The 19,964-nt window shown below is 40.2% G+C and overlaps 1 pseudogene; it reads right to left on the bottom strand.

The window, feature by feature from the left end:
* Positions 1–392: 392 nt before the first annotated feature.
* Positions 393–730, bottom strand: LOC127674996 (ubiquitin-conjugating enzyme E2 D3-like; annotated as a pseudogene).
* Positions 731–19,964: the final 19,234 nt, after the last annotated feature.

Here is a 19,964-nt window from a genome sequence, read left to right as displayed (position 1 = left end):
TTTGCCTCTATGAGGGTGCTCATCCACCCACCCTCTCCTGATCCAGCGCTCCAGCATCCTCCTACACTGGGGCACCAAACCTCCACATAACCAAGGGCTTCCCTTCCTATTGATGGCAGACAAGTCCATCCTCTGCTACATATGTATCTGGACATGCTCCAGTTTTTTAAAAACTTCTGAAACTTTGGCAGCTGTTTTCCTGTAACTACTTTACAGTTTCTAAAAGCAGTTATTGTCCAAAGCAGGAAGAAATTAAGTCTTCTGGAATAACCATGTGAATGAATGGAGGGAAATAAACAAAAAATAAAATAAAATAAATGAGCTCAAAAAAGGAAAGGTAATTTAAAATTTATTCCAGCTATAATGCAGGTTATTGTGACTTTAAGGTAGCATCACATGGCATAATTCTGAGTCCATACCAGAGATATTCTGTTGTACTTATCTCTCTGTCTCTTTTGTAGATCCTTGAAGTCTCTGGCACTAGGGGATGATCTGGGTTTGGATCACGTAGCAGTGAACAAATGGATAAAAGAACTTTAGAAATAGTTAAAGCAGGGGACACTGATCTGAGTATATCAAGACAAATGCTGTCATTATTGTTAATATTTAGATGATAAATTTTTGTTGTAAATGCAACCTTAGGTGTCTTGAAGGGGTAGTCTACAGGAAAACAATTTGTCAAAAAGAATATGCCACCTTGACATGGGCTGTCATTAGGTCCCATAATTGCAGCTTTTTTTTTTTTTTTTTTTTTACCAGGGACTGGGGTATTGCTGTGATAGATATGACCATGCTTTTGTTAAGAGGAATGTGGATTTGGGAACATTAGATTTGGAAAGCAGTGGAATGCTTCAAGTGGAGCTTAATGGGCCACCCTAGTAGGAATATGGAAGCCTTTGTTGCTGAGAGTAATTCGAACTGTGGGAGCCTGGCTCCAGAGGTTTTAGAGGAGAAGAATTTTAGTATGTGGTCTAGAGACTGATTTGTGGTATTTTGTGTGTGTGTGTGTGTGTGTGTGTGTGTGTGTGTGTATGTGTGTGAAGACTATGGAGATAAATAGATTAAGGGAGTGGGGCAAGATCTCACCCAGCTAATTGTTTATGCATTTGCAGTTAAACAAGGGATAGTTATATTTAGGCATTATTATTATCTTGTTACTGCATTCATTTGGATTTTTTAATGTGGAATGAACTATAAAACAGAAATGGAGCCAGGTGTGGTGGTGCATGCCTATAACCCCAGCACTTGGGAGGCCGAGGCAGGTGAATTTTTGAGTTTGAGGCCAGCCTGGTCTACAGAGTGAGTTCCAGGACAGGCAGGGCTATACAGAGAAATCCTGTCTCGGAAAAAAAAATACAGAAATGGAAGACACAGCCTTTTAATCTGCATCTGGAGGAACATGAAAAGCTCGTGGACATGAAAAGCTCTGGCTCAGACATGACGGTACACACCTTTAATCTCAGACAAAAGCAATCACATTTCTGAGTTCAAGGCCAGCCTTGGAGAACCCAAGTTCTAGGTAAAGAAAAGCTTAAGTGCAGACACGTTGACACACACCTTTAATCCAAGGAGATAGGCATGCACATCTCTGAATTCAAGGTCAATCTACAAAGCAAGATCCAGGAAAACAAAGTATAGTGGTGACACCTTTAATCCAAGGAGATAGGCATGGACATCTCTGAATTCAAGGTCAATCTACAGAGCAAGATCCAGGAAAACAAAGTTTAGCCAGAGAAGCAGTTGGAAAACAGAATGCTAGTGATGATCTAATAGAACAAGGGGGCTATGTTCCAGCTCCTATTAAGAAGCAGAACTTGGAAACTTTGGCCATGTGACTCTGGCTTTAGAGTGAAAAATAGAAGGGATTATTGGGACAATTGATGCCATTTAGCTGGAGCTAAGAAATTAACAATGATCAAGAGGAGACCAGCATGAGGTAAAATCTTCTGGGGGTGTTTTCTGAGAACACAATGAAGCTGTGTTCCAGTGATAGCCAAGGTTGTACCTCATGCTGCAACTGGAGTTGGTAATGTGTAAGAATTACCCAGACAGTATTGGTTTTGAAGGCATGAAGGGATCATGGAGAACAGCTGAGGCTTGGCACTATGAAAGGCCATGGAAGGACATTTGTGAAGGTCCAGCTTCAATTTTAGTTGATTGCCCAGGACTAGAGGGACCATGCAAACAAGTTGAGGCTTGGCACCATGAAGAGAGCCTATGAGAGGCTTTTGGTGAAGCCTAGATGCAGTGGAAGACACCAGTGAATTGGAGATGCCAGTATCATAGAATAATTGTTGGGGTCTAGGAATTACCTCACAAACCACATGGTCACCAATCTGTCAGAAAGGGAGAGTTTATTGAAAATATGCCCCAGGGCTGACCAACATAGGCCATTGTTCAGGAAGTGAACCATGACCCTGAGTTAAGGTCCTTCAGGGTTTTTAAGCCCCAAATCCATAAATATCTGTACCAATTTATTCCACTAATCAGGATTTAGGGATAGGGAATTTCCTTAGGGACATGTCTTTATTATACATTTATCCTGTTCTCATCAGCTGGGATATTCAACTATGGCAAGAGATTTGCCTTGTCTAATAATATTCATGTCCTAACTTGTCTACCAGGACGAGACTTGTCTAACATTCATGTCTTAACTTGCCAACTGGGATATCGGTTACCCATGTACATTTCTCTTCCTGCCAAGTAGGATATCAGTTCCCAGAGAGGTCTTGAGAAATTAAATTTTACTAAACCACTACTCAAAATGGAAATCTTATTCCAAACAGTTTGTCTCTCTTATGTCGGAGTCTACCTCAGAGGCAGCTTATACCATAAAAGTGTACAGAAAGTGCTGTTGGATGTTTGGTTTGGGTCCAGTCTTATTGTGGATAACTATACAAAACAATTCTACTAACTTCTATTGTAATTGGTTTCTAGGGGCACATATCAAAATCAATCTTGGCATTAGAAAGTTTCCTAGCAACAGCAGAAACATATGTGAAAGTTCTTGCAGGAAATCTAGGTCACAGCTACCTAGGCCTTAACATTTTACCTTGGCCTTAACAATAATCACCAAGAACAGCAGCAGCAGTAGAGTCAATCAGAGCCTAGAGTGTTGTAGAAGGCAGAGCTGGAGAAATGACCCAAAACTTTTGGAGAAGCTCAGAAGATCATGTGTGGATCCCAAACACTGGAACAAGAAGATGTCAAGTTGAAGTTTCCTTGCAGACCCCAAGATGTTAGAGATGACAGAGCTATGGGATGCCTGCCAAGAAAAGCTGCTAACAGCAAGTAGACCCAGCCTAGGAGAAAGAAGTGTGTTGCTGTCAACAAAGATGAAATGAGTGGGAGATCTGAGGAGTTCTTTGACATCAAACGTGGAATTTAGAGTTTGCCCAACTGGTATTTTGGTCTGGCTTTGGTCCAACATTTCCTCACTATGAAGTTTTGGAATGGTTCTGTGATATTGGAGGTATTGTCTCTTGATTTTGATTTTAAAAGGGTTTACAGTTAAGTGCATGCATCTCAGAAGAGACTTAGAACTATGGACTTTTAACATTGTTGAGAATGCTATAGATTATGGGGACTTTTGAAGTTGGACTAAACATGCTTGTCCCAGGGAATGGCATTATTAGGAGGTGTGGCCTTGTTGGAGGAAGTATGGCACTTTAAGGATGGGCTTTGAGATCCTCCTCCTAGCCTCCAGGGACACAGTCTTCTGTTAGCCTTCAGAACAAGGTGTAAACTCTCAGCTCCTCTGCTGCAGGCCTGGACACTGCTGTGTTTCCTGCCATGATGATAATGGACTGGACCTCTGAAAGTGTAAGCTAGCCCCAGTTAAATGTTGTCCTTTATAAGAGTGACCTTGGTCATGGTGTCTCTCTCCTTCTTTTTATTATTCTTTAAACTTTTGACATTTTAAATTGTTATTAATGAGTGCTTTAGGTAAAGCAAAACTAACATTATTTTCCACATGAATTCATTATTGCAACCTTTTTTTTCTTTTTCTTTTCTGTTTTTTTTATTATTATTTTAAAATATATTTTACAGTTCAGTCATTATCCCCCTCCAGGTCCACCCTCCGACAGTTCCTCATCCCATTCTTCCTTCCCTGTCTCCAAGAGGACGTCCCTACCTGCCTACCCCACCAGACCTCCCTGGGACCTCAAGTCTCTCCAGGGTTAGGTGTATCTTCTCTCACTGAGGACAGACCAGGCAGTCCTCTGCCAAATATGTGTTGGGGGCCTCATATCAGCCAGTATATGCTGCCTGGTTGGTAGCTCAGTGTCTGAGAGATTTTGGGAGTCCAGGTTAGTTGAAACTGCTGGTCTTCCTATCTGATCACACTCCTTCTCAGCTTCTTCCAGCCTTTCCCTAATTCAACCACAGAGGTCCCTGGCTTCTTTTCATTGGTTGGGTATAAATATCTCAATCTGGCTTTTTCAGATGCCTTGTTTGGCCTCTTGGAAGGCAGCCATGCTAGACTCCTGTCTGTAAGCACACCATAGCATCAGTAATAGTGTCAGGCCTTGGAGCCTCCTCTTGAGCTGTATCACAATTTGGGACTGTCACTGGACCTCCTTTCCTTCAGTCTCTTCTCCATTTTTGTTCCTTCATTTCTTTTAGACAGGGACAATTCTGTGTCAGAGTTTTTGACTGTGGTGTGGCAACCCCATCCCTCTACTTGATGCCACATCTTTCTACTGGAGGTGGACTCTACAAGTGGGGACACTGTTGGGCATTTCATCTAAGGTCCATCCTCCTCCTGAGCCATCTCTCACCTCCCAGGTCTCTGGTACAATCTCGAGGGTCCCTTTTACCTCCTGAGGTTGTCTGTTTCCATTCTTTCTGCTGGCCCTCAGGACTTCACTCCTGATTCCCCTCCAAGACCTGATCATGTTCCCCTTTTCCCTTCCTTGTCCCCTCTCTCAACCAGGTCCCTGCCTCCCTCTATTCCCCACCCCCTTGATTGCTTTCATCTTCCTCGCAAGTGGAATTGAGGCAACCTCACTTGGGCCCTTCGGCTTGTTAACCTTCTCGAGTTCTGTGGATTGTATCCTGGGTATTCTGTACTCTTTTGACTAATATCCACTTATTAGTGAGTACATACTTCACTCAGGATGATATTTTCTAGTTCCATCCATATGCCCACAAATCTCATGATGTCCTTGTTCTTAATAACTGAGTAGTATTCCATTGTATAAATGAACCAGATTTTCTGTATCCATTCTACTGTTGTGGGACATCTGGGTTATTTCTAGTTTCTGGCTATCACAAATAAGGCCATAGTGGAATACATGCCTCTATGGGATGGTGGGGTATCTTCTGGGTATATGCCCAAGATGGGCATAACTGGATATTCAGGTAGATCTATTTCCAGTTTTCTGAGGAATCTCCATATTGATATCCAGAGTGGTTGTACCAATTTGCACTCCCAGCAACAATGGAGGAGTGTTCCTCTTTCTCCACATCCTTGCCAGCATCTGCTGTCACCTGAGGTTTTTTTTTTTTTTTTTTTTTTTTTTATCTTAGCCATTCTAATTGGTGTAAGGTGGACTCTCAGGGTTATTTTGATTTGCATTTCCCTGATGACTAAAGATGTGTCTCTTACAGCAATGGGTACCCCAACTAAGACAGTGGGCATATACTAATAGTTTGACTAAATGTGCCTCTTCTGGTGCTATCCAAACTAAGTAGACAGGTTGATCAGGATCTAGAGGTATTAAAAGTTTATATTTCTGAATTATAACAACAGTTAGATTCCTTTGCAAAAATGCTACTACAAAGGTGGAGAGGCTTGGGGTTCTCATGAGACAAAGAAACCATGGTTTTGGGGAAAGCCTTTTCTTCCTATGCTAATTCATCAGGAGTAATTTTTAAAAAAATCTTGCCATGGTTGGCATAATGAAAAGCAAACAAGTGGTAAAGACATAAATAATTGCTACCAGTTTCTATCCAGTTTCTATTCTCTTGGTCCCCCAGGCTGACTACTCTGCTATCAGTACTCTCTGGGCTTTTTAATTCTCATTTTGGTTGAATTAATGATGATTCCCTGCACTTTAATCCATTTGGCCAATTATGTATCAGTTCAGTAAAATTAATAGTCCTTGAGATCAACCACACCTCTTTAGAGCAAGATGAGTCTGTGATTTAACTCATTCACTAAAACCAGTGGGGAATGTAACAGGCCCCCAGACATAGTAGGGCCTCAGACTGTAGTATAGCTGATATAAGGACCATTCAGGCTGTAAAACTCAGCATATAGTACAACCTGCCAAAAATAAAGCAAAGGCCAAATCCATCAAAGGCCACAGTTCTGGGAAAGTCTCTAAATGTACTAACCTTGCTTTTTGGCTTCTGTAGTTCTGCTTCTGGCTAACTGTTCATGTTCACTGAAGTATGCCAGCCCACACCATGTTTGTTTGTTTGTTTGTTTGTTTGTTTGTTTGTCTGTTTGGTTTGATTTTGTGCTTTAGCCTGTACCCAAAAAAAGGCTTAGGGCTACACTGGGATTTTGCTCACCCTGTGTAATCACATCCTCCTATTAAAGCCTTCCTGTTGCCTTAAACACATATCCAAGCAATCTTCTCTGGGGGATACTGCACAGCTTTTCATCTTAATTCCTTTCAGGTTTCTTGTACTTCCAACTTTTTGTCTTAACACCTAAGCTTTGTGGTGGAATGTGTTTATATCCCAAACATAATAAACTACACCTAGGAACCAACATTAGAACACATTTATTTAGTGTGAGACTAAACATAAGAAGCATTTTTCTTTTTTGAATATTATATATATATATATATATATATATATATAGGAGTCTTGTGTGCATATATGTTCATGCAGGCACATACATATGTATATACATACCACACATATGCAATACTCATGGAGGCCAAGGCAGGTGTCACGTCCCATGGAGCTGGAACTATTGGCAGTTAAAAACTGCCATATGGGTACTGGAAATCAAACCCATGCCCTCTGAAAGAGCACCCAGTGTTCTTGACTACTAGGCCTTCTTTCTACCCTGTAATCATTTTTTTTATAACCTCTAGGCTTTGAGTTACCCTTGGAAGAACTGGCACAAGCAACTCTATCTCATTGGTTCAAAATAATGTTTCCTCATGAAGCCTAGGCTGAACTCAAACTTACTCTCCTGGTTCAGCTGTCCATGTGATAGGATTCCAGGCACAGGCTACCACCATGCCTAGCATGACCTTAGTTCAGTTTTTTGTTCATTTCCCCCTTGTCTCTAAACAATATTCTCTGAAGATAATGCCAATTAACAATTCCCAAAGCCAGAGGAAGAGTCACCCTGGTTACTCTGATTTGATCCCACATTTTTAGGTGGAGGGTTAAGTGACTGATATCAATGAGCTAGTATCAATAACTCTTTAGGCCCAATTTTAAGCATTTGGTGTATAGAAGTGTCAGGCATATCTGACATGAATTCTGTTTATCCTGTGAGTAATGTCCTAGAATCTCAAAAATGTTGTTCAGTTTTCTTTGTCAGAAGATTTTCTTCAGTTGTTCAGCTGGTAAGGAAGGTCTTACAAAAACACAACTCCTGAGGAACAGATAATAATAGTTCCTTATAAAGTTTTAAAACAACCAACAAGAGTAGAACTGTTTTGAAAATTAAGTAATTGTATACAGATTTATAGTTATATCTTTATTTATAGTTTAGTACCTTTAGAAAGTCTAAATACTTTAAGTGCCTCTTATATAGAGACATAGCAACAATTACCATGACACAGAAGTATATAAAAGCTACTTCAACAGAAAAATTTAGACTGTGATAGAATAAGTTTACAGCACTAGCAATTAATAATTCCAAACTCTTATAAATTTTGTATACAGTATTAATTACACAGTTTTTATAAATATATGTGCAATAGCAAAATGTTTATTATCTGAGTATATAAAGAGAGAGAGAGAGAGAGAGAGAGAGAGAGAGAGAGAGAGAGAGAGAGAGAGAGAGAGATGAGACAAGGCGGGGGGGGTTAACTAAGCTAACTAGCAAGATTTCAGAATGACAAGTTTTGATGCCTTTCAGACTGCAAGACATTCAGAAGTCAGCTTTACACCTTACATATCAATTAAACCTTTGTATGGAAGCTGGGAGGGAGTCTAATGGCCCATAATTAGCCATTTTAAGCAGGTGTCACTAAGTTTCAGAAGCCAGTACAGATAAACAAACAGGAAAAAAAAAACTTTAGCCAGACCTATACAGTATGAAAACACTATATATTTTGTATCCGTAGTTCCTTTCAAAGAGCAAAGTTAGAAGAATTTTTTTTAGATGTATTTGGTTTGTGTGCATGAATAATTTGCCTACAAGTATGTATGCACCATGTGCTTGCCTAGTGTCCCTGGAGGTGAGAAAGGGGCGTTGGGATCCCTGGAACTGGAGTTATAAATGGTTGAGGGCTACCACATTGAGAATCCAATCCAGGTCCTTCGGAAGAGCAGTCAGTGCTTTTAACCATGTGCTATCTCTCAGCTCCCAAGGCATGTTTCATTATTAGAAAAAAATGAAACACATCTTTAGTTCCAAAATAGAACAGCAAAAGAGAGCAGAGTTATGTATCCAGCTATGTGGATCAAAGGGCTTTCCTTATTAGTGGTTAGAATACATAGCCTCGATGAGCTCTCTCTTTCTTATCCAGGAACTCCAGGTACTATGATTTGTTTGCTTCTTTGTATGTATGTATGTATGTATGTATGTATGATGTATGTATGTGTGTATGTATGTATGTATTTGTGTATGTGTGTATAATACTCACGAAGTTAATGAAGGTTATATTTCTTTGTATGTATGTATGTGTGTGTGTGTGTGCATGTGTGTGTGTGTGTGTGTGTGTGTGTGTGTGTGTATGTATGTATGTATGTATGATCCTCACTGGAGTTAATGAAGGTTATTCCTTCTGGCTCATGGTCACAGGAAGCAGGGCATGTTCTGGTCTATTGCATCTTGCTCAGGCTGGTTCTTGTTGACTATAAACCCCTTTTATTTTATGTCCTTCAGCTACCCCTGGCTGTTGAGAAGGAAATAACTGATCAACAGTACTTGATGGTTACTTTGCATGTATGAGCATTACTTGCTTTTGTCAGTAAATTTTGCATAATTTAGACACACAACTATATATGTTTCTCATCACAAATAAATTAATTGTACTAAAATCTATTTAAAATAATTGCTTACAAAGTGGTAATTTAAAATACTTCAACATATTCTGATCCTTAAGTGAAGATAGACATTGTTGAATCAAGTTCCTTCATAGCTAAACATCTGAAACACAAACAACAAAATACATAAAACAAGTTTTCAACAAAAAACCTCTTATTTGTTGTCTTGTTGCTTAGACATAAGAATTGAATTCTTCTGTCAAGGCCTCAAGTGGAGGGATTGGAACACTAACCTAGTCATAAACCCTCCAACTTAAAGTTTGTCATATCTGCAGAATGTGCTGGGATAGGGGCGTAGAATAATTGCCATCAGGAAGACCACAGAGACTTCATCTAGCAATGGATGGGAGAAGGTGGAGCTTGGGGAGTCCTGAGGAGGAGGGGAAGGAAGGATGGGAGGAACCAGAAGGATCAAAGACACCACAAGAACAAGGCCCACAGAATCAACTTACCCCAAGACTAAAGTGGGATCAGAGAGCCTGCATGTATCTGACCTAGGCCCTCTGCATATATGTTATGGTTGTTTAGCTCAGTGTTCTTGTGGGATTCCTAACAGTGGGAAAGAGGACTGTTTCAGTCTCATCTGCCTACCTTTGGGACTCTTTTCTTCCTACTAGGTTGCCTAGTCCAGGCTTTATGTGAGAATATGTGCCTGGTCTCATTGTAATTTTTTATGCCTTAGTTTTTGGTTGGGTTGATGACCCTGAAAGGCCTGCTCTTTTCTGAGGGGAGATGAAGGGACGGTGAATCTGGGGAAAGGAAAACTAGGGTAAAGAGACTAGCAGGAAAAAGGAATAAATGATGAATGAATAAATTTTTAGGAACAAACGAATTGGATTCTTATGTTGCATTGCTATATTTACATGAGAACATTTACAATATTGAAATAGATTAACTTTATTAGTTCTCAAGTATGGATTGTTATCATTGTGGTGAGGTATCAATTTCCATTTACTTGTGTTTTTACCCATTGTATAAATCTGTATTGTAGACAGACTAGATTTTAAAAATAAATGCAGAAAGTGTTAATATTATCAACTAAATGATAAGGTTTTAATTATCAGAAGACCACAGGCAGCCATTTGTGGAGTGTGTGTATCTGTGTATGGTGTTATGGTTCCCAACAGACGAATACCATATAAATCAGATAGATTAGTTTTTAAACAACCCTCTGGATTTGTTTATTATAGGGTTAACTATAAATTAGGACCATCTCAGTGTGGACTTAGTGTGTACAAGAGTAGATTAAATGTAGAGAGCACTAGAGTATTCCAGGCCCAACAATTAATAACACCTATTATAACAGAGAAAATCAACTAAAACTAGAGCACCCAGACACTGCTGGCCTTTATTTCTAGTTGTGACTAAAAGAAAGAGTGAGAAAACAGAGACAGACTGATTTCATGACAGGCTTCAAACTGGCAGTTCAGGAGACTAGGCCTAGATCTGTTTCCTAGAACTGAGCAAGTCCAGGCAAGTCAATTACTACAAAAGCCCCAGTAACTGACCTGCCTGGACTTGCTCAATTCTGGGCAGTTGGCCACAGGCCTTGGGCAGCCAATCAGAAAATACACCATCATCAGAAGCTGCCCTGCCACCTAGCCTGAGGCAAGGGCAATGGGTCAGCAAGTTTCCAGGTTTGGTCAGCAGTAGTCTCCAGGCTTCCCCAGCAACAGTTTTCAGGCTTCCCCAGCAACAGTTTTCAGCCCCCACACCCCAGCAATGTTTCTGGAATCTTCCTAGAAATAGAGCCAACCAAATTAAGATAAAGGTTACCTACCCCTTCCTGGAATTCCCCTAATGTGATTTCAATTGGGTCTGCAAGTTCACCTGGGCTCTATATTGTGGTAAATGGTTGACCCTAGCATTCTGGACTTCTGAAGAATAATATACTCTTTGTTTTTTCATACTATTTGAGTCCAGAGTATCATTCTTTGGCAAATTATAGGCCCTTATAAGAGGAGTCTCCAAGCTGTTTCTAGGTCCACTAATATAACTGATGAATGTGTAAGTCACAGCACACTCTCAAATCAAAGGAAAGAACATGGGATAGTGAAGGGAAACACCATTTCTAGAAATATTTTGTCCTTTAAAACTATTATTACTCTTCTAGGAAGAGTTTATGGACAGCTCATCCTACACCTTACCAAACACACGAGATACAACAGAACAGAGGGAACATGTCAGTGTTTTGAATGCACAGAACAGTCAGCACAGACTTGATGAAAACCATCAAGTTTATCAAGTCATTGACATGTCTCAATACTCCAAGAAAATATAACTATGTATTTGAACAAGAAAAAAAAGGAAAATAAGTTTATGTGAGGATAGAGAAGGGAGTGCTGAAGATAGGATCAGGATATTAAATGTGCAGGCAGGGGACTGGAGAGATGGCTCAGTGGTTAAAAAAGCACTGACCACTCTTCCGAAGGTCCTGAGTTCAAATCCTGGCAACCACATGATGGCTCACATTCATCTGTAATGAGACCTGACACCCTCTTCTGGAGTGTCTGATGACAGCTACAGTGTACTTACATAATAAATAATTAATCTTTTAAATGCTCAGGCAGTTGAGAAATAGGTGCCTCAATTTTTGTATTTGCCCAGAAGCCTAAAACATTCTTGGTTGTGTCCTGGCTGAGGTTGAAATTGCCAGAGATACTGCAATCTCAGCATTTATCAGGATCATCTTAATGGCCTTTAAGGCCTCAAACAGAAAGAGTAGAGAACTCAATCTTATTATGCCCCAATTTTAATGCAGCGCCTCAATGTCTTTTGGGTCTCAAATGTTGGTGATAATGTGTTGCAGGGATTAGCAGCTTTTGGCATTATCTAGAATGAACCACTCCCTCAAAGTCTGCTTTGAACCCCACTTTAAGTGTTCTTAGTAACACTAGACAATGACACATCACACCTGTCCCTCCTTAGGATTTATAATTCCATATTAAGGCTTTGCTGAGGCCCATTAAAAGAAAGCTTCTTCTGAGAAGTAATGCCTGTGGCTCCAGTGACATGGGAAACAATTCAGAGTCTTCGTAATTGCCTTAGTTAAGATACCCTTTGAGCTTTTTTAGCCCCACACCCACTTTACAGCTTCCCACTCCTGCCTGGAGTCAAAGATAGGCCAAAATCCATTCTCCACCTATGGGACATTCTTGAGTAAGAATCCTCACAGAATGTGTTAACTGATAACCACATGACTTCCTGAAAATCCCAGGCAGATCTAAAGATCAATAGTTGATAGATGTTAGCTAATGGGTTTAGATTGCCACTTCACTGATATAACCTATGCCTCTAAAAAGTATTAAAAACTGCCTGTAATGTCCCTTCGTGGTCTCCTCTCCTTTGTGGGCAGGATGACCCTGGCTAGTTGGCTCATTAAACCTCTTGTATTTTGCATTGATTGCTGCCTCTGTGCCTCCTTGAGAGAGGGGTCTTCTTGAGCAAGGCTCTTCAAGGCTTACACTTCCTCCTTCTCAAAATAATGAAATATGATTTGTAACTCTGGTCCTCGGTAAAGGTATGACATTCTCGTCTGATCCAAAGATAAAAACATTATAATCTAATGGATTTTGTCTTAAGATTTCACCCATCAGGCAGAAGAGAATTTTTAGTGACTAATAGTGTTTGTTGTTGTTCCAAAGAACCTAAATATCTTTCCCTGTCTTCATATTATTATTTATAGCTCCAAATCCATGGATCTGACACACATCTTGACTACAAAGGTAGGTACCTTCACTCACCTACCTGCCCACTTTCCACCTGTGCCCTCCGTAGGTACCTGCACTAACATGCCCACTACACCTCTCTAGACTCTGCATGTACCTTCACGCACAGGACTACCTCATCGCTCCTCTCTGGCCTTGCAAGTATCTGTACTCATATATACCCTGGCCACCAGTCAGCCATGTGACTAGGAACAGCTTAAATTAATATGAGAAGTCATATAAGGGACTAAAACTTTTCTAATATCCAAAACCTTTCCCCTAGGCACTTCCCATTATTTTAATGCCAGCTATTCTCCCTTGCAGGTTAATTCTTGATAGCAGCAATATTACTGAGCTCTGGAGACTACTCAGTGGGCACTTACTGGTGGTTTGACTAAATATGCCTCTTCTGATGCTTTGCAAATTAAGTAGCCCTTACAGAAACAATCCTACAAATGTAGAGAGCCTTAGATGTACTTCCCATTAGATAAAGGAAACTATGTCTTTGGGAAAAATATGTTGTTTCCATGCTAATTGATCTGGCATATTTAAAAAACATCTTGCCGTAGTTGGAGAACAAATCTCAGAAAGAGAACAAAAGACAAAGTCATATAAATCAGGTAATTGCTACTAGTCTCTGTTTTCTTGGTCACCCTCACCAACTATTTTGCCATCAATACTGTTTGTGCCTTTAATTCTCATTCTGATTAGATTAATGGTGGGCTCCTGCATCTTAAACCATATGGCCAGTTATGTATCACTTCTGTAAAACTAGTGGTCCTTGGAATAAGCTACAACTATGTGGATAAGGATGAGTCCATAATTTAACTTATTCACTAAGACTAGGGGGTGGGGCATGTAACAGGGGACAGATTTAGTAGGCCTTGAACTCCATGACTGAAGTACCATTCAGGTTGCAAAACTCAGCACATAAACAGTACCTCCTACCTTTCCTAAGTTGTAGGCACTAATACCCATTTGGGCTACTACCAAAACTAAAAAAAGGCTGAATCCATCAAAGTCCATAGTTCTGGGAAAGTCTCTAAATGTACTTACCTTGCCTTTTTAGCTCTGGTGTTCTGTTTCTTGGAAACTATTCTTGTTAACTGAAGTATGTCAACCTGGAACATACATTTTTTTTTTTTTTTGCTTAAAAGCTCACCCTGAACCTGAGTGGTAGTGACCCACACCTTTAATAATAGCCCTCAGAGGTAGATCTCTGAGTTCAAGGCCAGACTGGTTTACAGAGAAAGTTCCAGGACAGCCAAGACTACACAGAGAGACCTTGCTTCTAAAAATAGAGAGAGACTAATCCAAATAATAAAACCCTCATCCTGAAAAGGACTTGGGGCTATGTTTGGATCCAGAACACAACAGACCAACTGAGACATCCAACCTCATAGACTATACTTACTTTTGGCCTTTCGACTGCTTAATAGCCTTTTTTTTTTTTTTTTTAAGGACTAGTCTCAACCATAACCTGTAAAACTTCTAATAAATCCCCTTTTGATATATATTCATTCTATCAGTTCTATTCCCTGACAGTAATACTTTGATAATATTACTTCCTATGTCATATCAATTAAAACATCACATTAATCAGAAATTTGTGAGTTTTTTCTTTTCTCCCCCTCTGCTTTTAGTTGTTTTCTTTTGTTATCTTTCACTATTTTTTTCATATTATAAAATAATGGCAACTCTAGCCATGAGAGCAAGTAAGCTAACTGCAGATGTTCCACACTCCCTCTGCTCCTCCAAATCCATTTCTCCATTCTCATCTCTAGCTATCCAGTAGACCATCTTCTACGGCTTTCCATCACCATCACCTGTCATGTTCGCATCTCTAGTGGATCAAAGAACTTTTCCTTAAACTTTCTTCCCCAATGTATTGCTTTATCCCAGCCTGGAACTCCAGTAGACATTCCCAGGGAACCCTGTTAATTCTAAAGATGTAAGGAGAAAGACTATTGACTCAAATCATCATGGCCCAGTTAATTGAAGTTGCCTCCCTCTAAGGTCAGACTCAAGAATTAAGCCTTGGACATGGGGAGATAATGGTTTTTATAGCTCATGAATAGAGGAATTCTAAAGGGGAGATTTTTCAGGAAAATAGGATTATAGAAGTAGAACATAATCATAACAAGTTAAGTCATAATGGCCTTCTGAAACAAAGACATGTTTGCAAGATGGTCATAACAAGGTATTCCTAGCAACAGATTGGCAATCCCCCTATTGCAATCAAACACAGCTCTGCAGCAGACTACCACTACTATAGTGTCTCCTTCCTCCTTGTCCTCTTTGTCAGTACACCGCACAGATTTTCCCTTCCAAACATTCTTCCTCCACTCATTGATAATCCGAGCCTGAAAGACCATCAGGCACTCTCTGAGAACCACAGATCACTCTGATCAGGGAACAGGAAGAATAACTGCAGATTTTCACTGCTTTCTCCATTCCTGCAAGTTCAATCCATCATTATCATCCTCAGACCATTTGATATAGCCTGTCTATGCTATATGCAATTCCCAAAGGACTAAGCAAATCCTGGTAGAACATCCTGCTTTCCTTCCTCCTGTGGTCCCCATATGTCCCAACCTCTTAGCCCATCCTCTTTCCTAAGTTGTAGGCACTAATAGCCAGAAACACATTTTTTTTTGTTTTGTTTTGTTTTTTGTTTTATTTTTTTTTATTTTTTCTTTCTTTTTTTATTCGATATAATTTATTTACATTTCAAATGATTTCCCCTTTTCTAGCCCCCCCCCACTCCCCGAAAGTCCCGTAAGCCCCCTTCTCTTCCCCTGTCCTCCCTCCCACCCCTTCCCAGTTCCCCGTTCTGGTTTTGCCGAATACTGTTTCACTGAGTCTTTCCAGAACCAGGGACCACTCCTGCTTTCTTCTTGTATCTCATTTGATGTGTGGATTATGTTTTGGGTATTCCAGTTTTCTAGGTTAATAACCACTTATTAGTGAGTGCATACCATGATTCACCTTTTGAGTCTGGGTTACCTCACTTAGTATGATGTTCCAGAAACACATTTTACCTGGAACTCCCACTGCTCATACCTATTAGGATCTCAAAAGATTTTCCTACCAGGCAACAAATAGCTACCATACTTTTCTAAGAATCACAGAGAAAATAGAAACCAAGGAGAAAAACACCTACTCCACAAGAAGAAGACCAATTATCAGGATATAAGAAATGGTTTATGATTATGGTAGAGGTACTGGCTAGTTTTATGTCAATTTAACATAAGCTAACTTCATCAGAGATGAGGGAGCCTCGATTGAGAAAATGCCTCCTTAAGTTCAGACTATAATACATTCTCTTAATTGTCATCAATAGGGGAGGGCCTGGGGTATTGTATATGGCACCAGCTGTGGAGTGGTGATCAGGTGATGTTAAGAAAGAAGGCTGAGATGGCTCTGTAGTTGGGCTGCTTATTGCTTGATCATTCCTTCGGTCTCTGCTCCATTCCCTGTCCCTGCATTTCTTGTAGGCAGGATAACTTTTGGGTTGAAAGTTTTGTGGGTGGGTTTGAAGTGGAGAGTTCTGGTTTCTTTAGAAAGTTAGTTATGCCAAATGGTGTTTGTTTTGCTGGGGCACACAGGAGGAAAGATGTCTTCCTAAAGCAAACACATGAAAAGCCATTTTCCTTAAGCAGACATAGGTGAAAGGATGTTTGGACATAGCAAACACATGAAAGAAAACGTGATGAAGGAGTATAAATATGACCCCACAGACAGTGGGAGAAGAGCACTGAGCTTTGGTTTGGTTTGCTGTGCCTCATTATTATTTGCTAAAGACACACTTGCATTGGTTTGCCTTACATAGTGTTATTGAGCTCAACTTGTGGTAAAGCTACCCTTGAGAGAAACTCACCCAAGAACTGTTTGTGAGGTTCCTGTAGCAGCTTGTAGTTTCTACCCCTCCCTGGCATTCCTATAGTGTGCTTTAAATTAGGCCTGCAAGCTCACTTGGGCATCTCCATCTTGGTAAATGGTAGAAGACCTGAGCTGGAGTTGTGTAGAATAAAATGCTCTTTGCTTTTGCATGCTATTTGAGTCAGTGTATTGGAGTTTTTTGGTGAATCATGGACCTTACATAGTTAAAGATAGAAGAAAGGGGTTACTGAATATGTTTCTACAGCTACAGAAAGCCACTGGGGCCAGGCATGTAATCAGGGGTGTCCCTGTGAAAGAATAGAAAATACAGCCTAACTCCAGCCTTCTAAGGAGCCCCAAACACTTCATATTCCAGAGTCCGCTCTTTGTGCTCTTTGTTAGAAACTAGGTAAAAGGTCACATTCCAGAGCCTGCCCTTTGTTTAGAGCTAGCAGAAAGGCCTTGAATAGGTGATCCTGACCCCATAAGGTAACTGGAAATGAGCTAAGCTTATCTTGCTTCTGTAAACTGCTTACACCATTAACCCTATCCAGGAGTTCATGCAGCTATAGACATTCAAGAAAATAGGAGACTAATTGGTCCACTGAGTGCAGGCTCTGATAATTTAAACTGATTGGCCTAAAAACTATGGAGTGGTACAAATCAATTGGCTCGCATTTCACTGGCTCTCCATGCTAAGAGATGGTTGGTTCATGATTCGCGGGCTTTGTTGTAAACGTATAAAAGCTGTCACAAGTTGGTACTCGGGGTCCCACAGTCCTCTACCCCTGTGCTGTGTACGGCTGTGGACCCCAGAGCTCTGGAATAAAAGAAATCCTCATGTTATTGCATCGAGACCATTTCTCGTGAATGATTTGGGTGTTACCTTCTGAGGCATGGGGTGCTGGGGCACCCTCGGTTTTGGGGGTTCTTACATTTTCTTGGTGCATTGGGCCGGGAAGTTCTACTTTCCTTCACACACGAGAACCAAGTCAGAGGTAAAGGGGATCCTCTCTGGAATATGTATGTGCCAGCTGGTGTTTGTGTCCTTCCATCTGTAAACAGCAAGTCAGTAAAAGTGGAAGCCATGTTTTGCTGAAATCTGGTTTGTCTGGTTCCTGTAGTGTGTGCAGGTATACCTGGTGTCTGAAACTGTGCCCCTCTAGGGGCAAATTGCGTGATTTCCCTTGCTCTGTGTTCTTGAATCTAGAGGCCTGATGGTGGCAGGGTCAGGCTGTCTATGTGGTATTGTTTTGTATAATGTTTTGTGTTCTTGGACTTAGACAGACAATATTATTTGGACTTTAGACTGATTTACAGCAACTCTGTGGCACCAAAATCAGGTCATGTCACTCAAACGCACCAATTTAGAAAAAAAGGAGAGACAAAATACTTAGAGTCTGCCACCCCCTGGTGGGGAAAATAAGCCTTGACAAGATGCTCAATGTGGCAGGTGTGAGTATTCTGGTACATTAAGTTGGTACAAATGGTTTATTTCTTTTATTTTAACTTGTTTAAATTGTTATGATCTATGTGATGTTAAACTTTGTGGTTATATTGTTCCTCTGGGAGAGAGGTCAAAGTAAGGGAGACCTCCAGAAGACTAGATTCTAAAATATTAAGTGAAAAAAATCTGTCTTTGTGATACTAAAATCTTTATAATTGGTATTAAGTTCCAGGCATAAGTTCTTATTTGATACAGGGTTTATTTTGATGCAAAATCAAGGTTTTCACTGGTATAAATACTAAAAATTTGAATGTACATGATTTACACCCAGCTCTTTGTTATTATTACCGATCTGAGATGTTTAAGCCTATGAGTTTAGGGCTAAATAGAAATATAAGGCTCTGAGTTTATTGTTAGGGTGTTTTCTAGGTTTTAATCAGAAAAAGCTGAGGATAGTTTAACAGACAACAGTCTACATTACATAGATAGTTGGTTTTCAAAAACGTCAAAAATCCATAAAATATGATGTTTATGTCTTAAAAGCTATGTAAAGCTTTCTATATATTTTCAGTTAATATTGGTCACTCTTAGATTTCTGATGGGGTTAAAGACTGTTAGTCTCACAGACAGCCCAAGCTGTTTAATCTTGAGAAAGCTGATGTAGATTTAAATAAATGCTTTTCAGGTGACATAAAATTTAAAGCCAGGACATAAGTCAATTCTTACAATGTTAATTCTTAAGTGTTAATTCTGACAGTCTTTTAAGATAATACAGATGAAGTAGTTCTGTTTAATTGACAGGGATGATAAACTAGGTGTTATGTCTATCTTACAGTTTATAATTTACAAAATGGTAATAATTATGTTCAATTGATATTTACAGAGGACCACAGAGTAGAGCAGGAGAGGACCTGAGATCACCTATCCTGATACCATGGCAGCTCTCTCACTAAGTGTATATTTTCCAAGAAACTAATTAATCTCGTTGAGACTGTTTTATTTGTAATACAGGAAGCCAAAAAGATTACCCCCTCAGACAAAAGGTAAGAGGCACCTGAAAGACCAACAACAGACTCCATTGGTAGGTCTCGAGGGCATGGCAGCCCACAAATTTGGCCAAGGTATGTAAGGTTAAGCAGGGAAAAGATGAGTCACCTGCAGCTTTTCTAGAGCAGCTCATAGAGGCATTCTGTCAATATACATGCTATGAATCCAGGGGCAAGGAATATAAAGCTATTATATTATGACAATGGCTTTTATAGACGGGGCTAGTAGAGATATCAGGACAAATCTTCAGAGGCTAGAGGCATTTGGTGCAGTTTGCTGAGAAGGTCTGTAGAAGGATTTAGTGTAGGTCATTGAGAAAGTCTGTAGAGAGGTTTAGTACAGTTTGCTGAGACAGGGAGACAGAGGAGGAGAAAAAACGGAGAAAAAGAAAGAAAGAAAATTACAGAGAAGGAAGGAAGCTACAGATAATCCTGGCTATAATAGTTAGAAAAAGCAGAAAAGGGAGACAAAAAAGGACCAGTGTGCATACTATAAGGAGAGAGGCCCCTGAGCAAGAGTGTGCCCTAAGAAATAGAAGCCAGGAGCAGGATTTCCCAGGTCTTGGGAAAAGTACCCCCAAATGGCAAACCCAGGTGATAGCCCTGGGTGAAGACAGTGACTAGGGGAGATGGGTTTTCTGACCACCTCCCCCAACCCAGGATAACTGTGGAAATGAAAGAGAAACCCACACA

This window comes from Apodemus sylvaticus, chromosome X (assembly GCF_947179515.1).
Source record: "Apodemus sylvaticus chromosome X, mApoSyl1.1, whole genome shotgun sequence".
Lineage (NCBI taxonomy): Eukaryota > Metazoa > Chordata > Mammalia > Rodentia > Muridae > Apodemus > Apodemus sylvaticus.
This window is presented reverse-complemented; position numbering and strand designations above follow the sequence as displayed.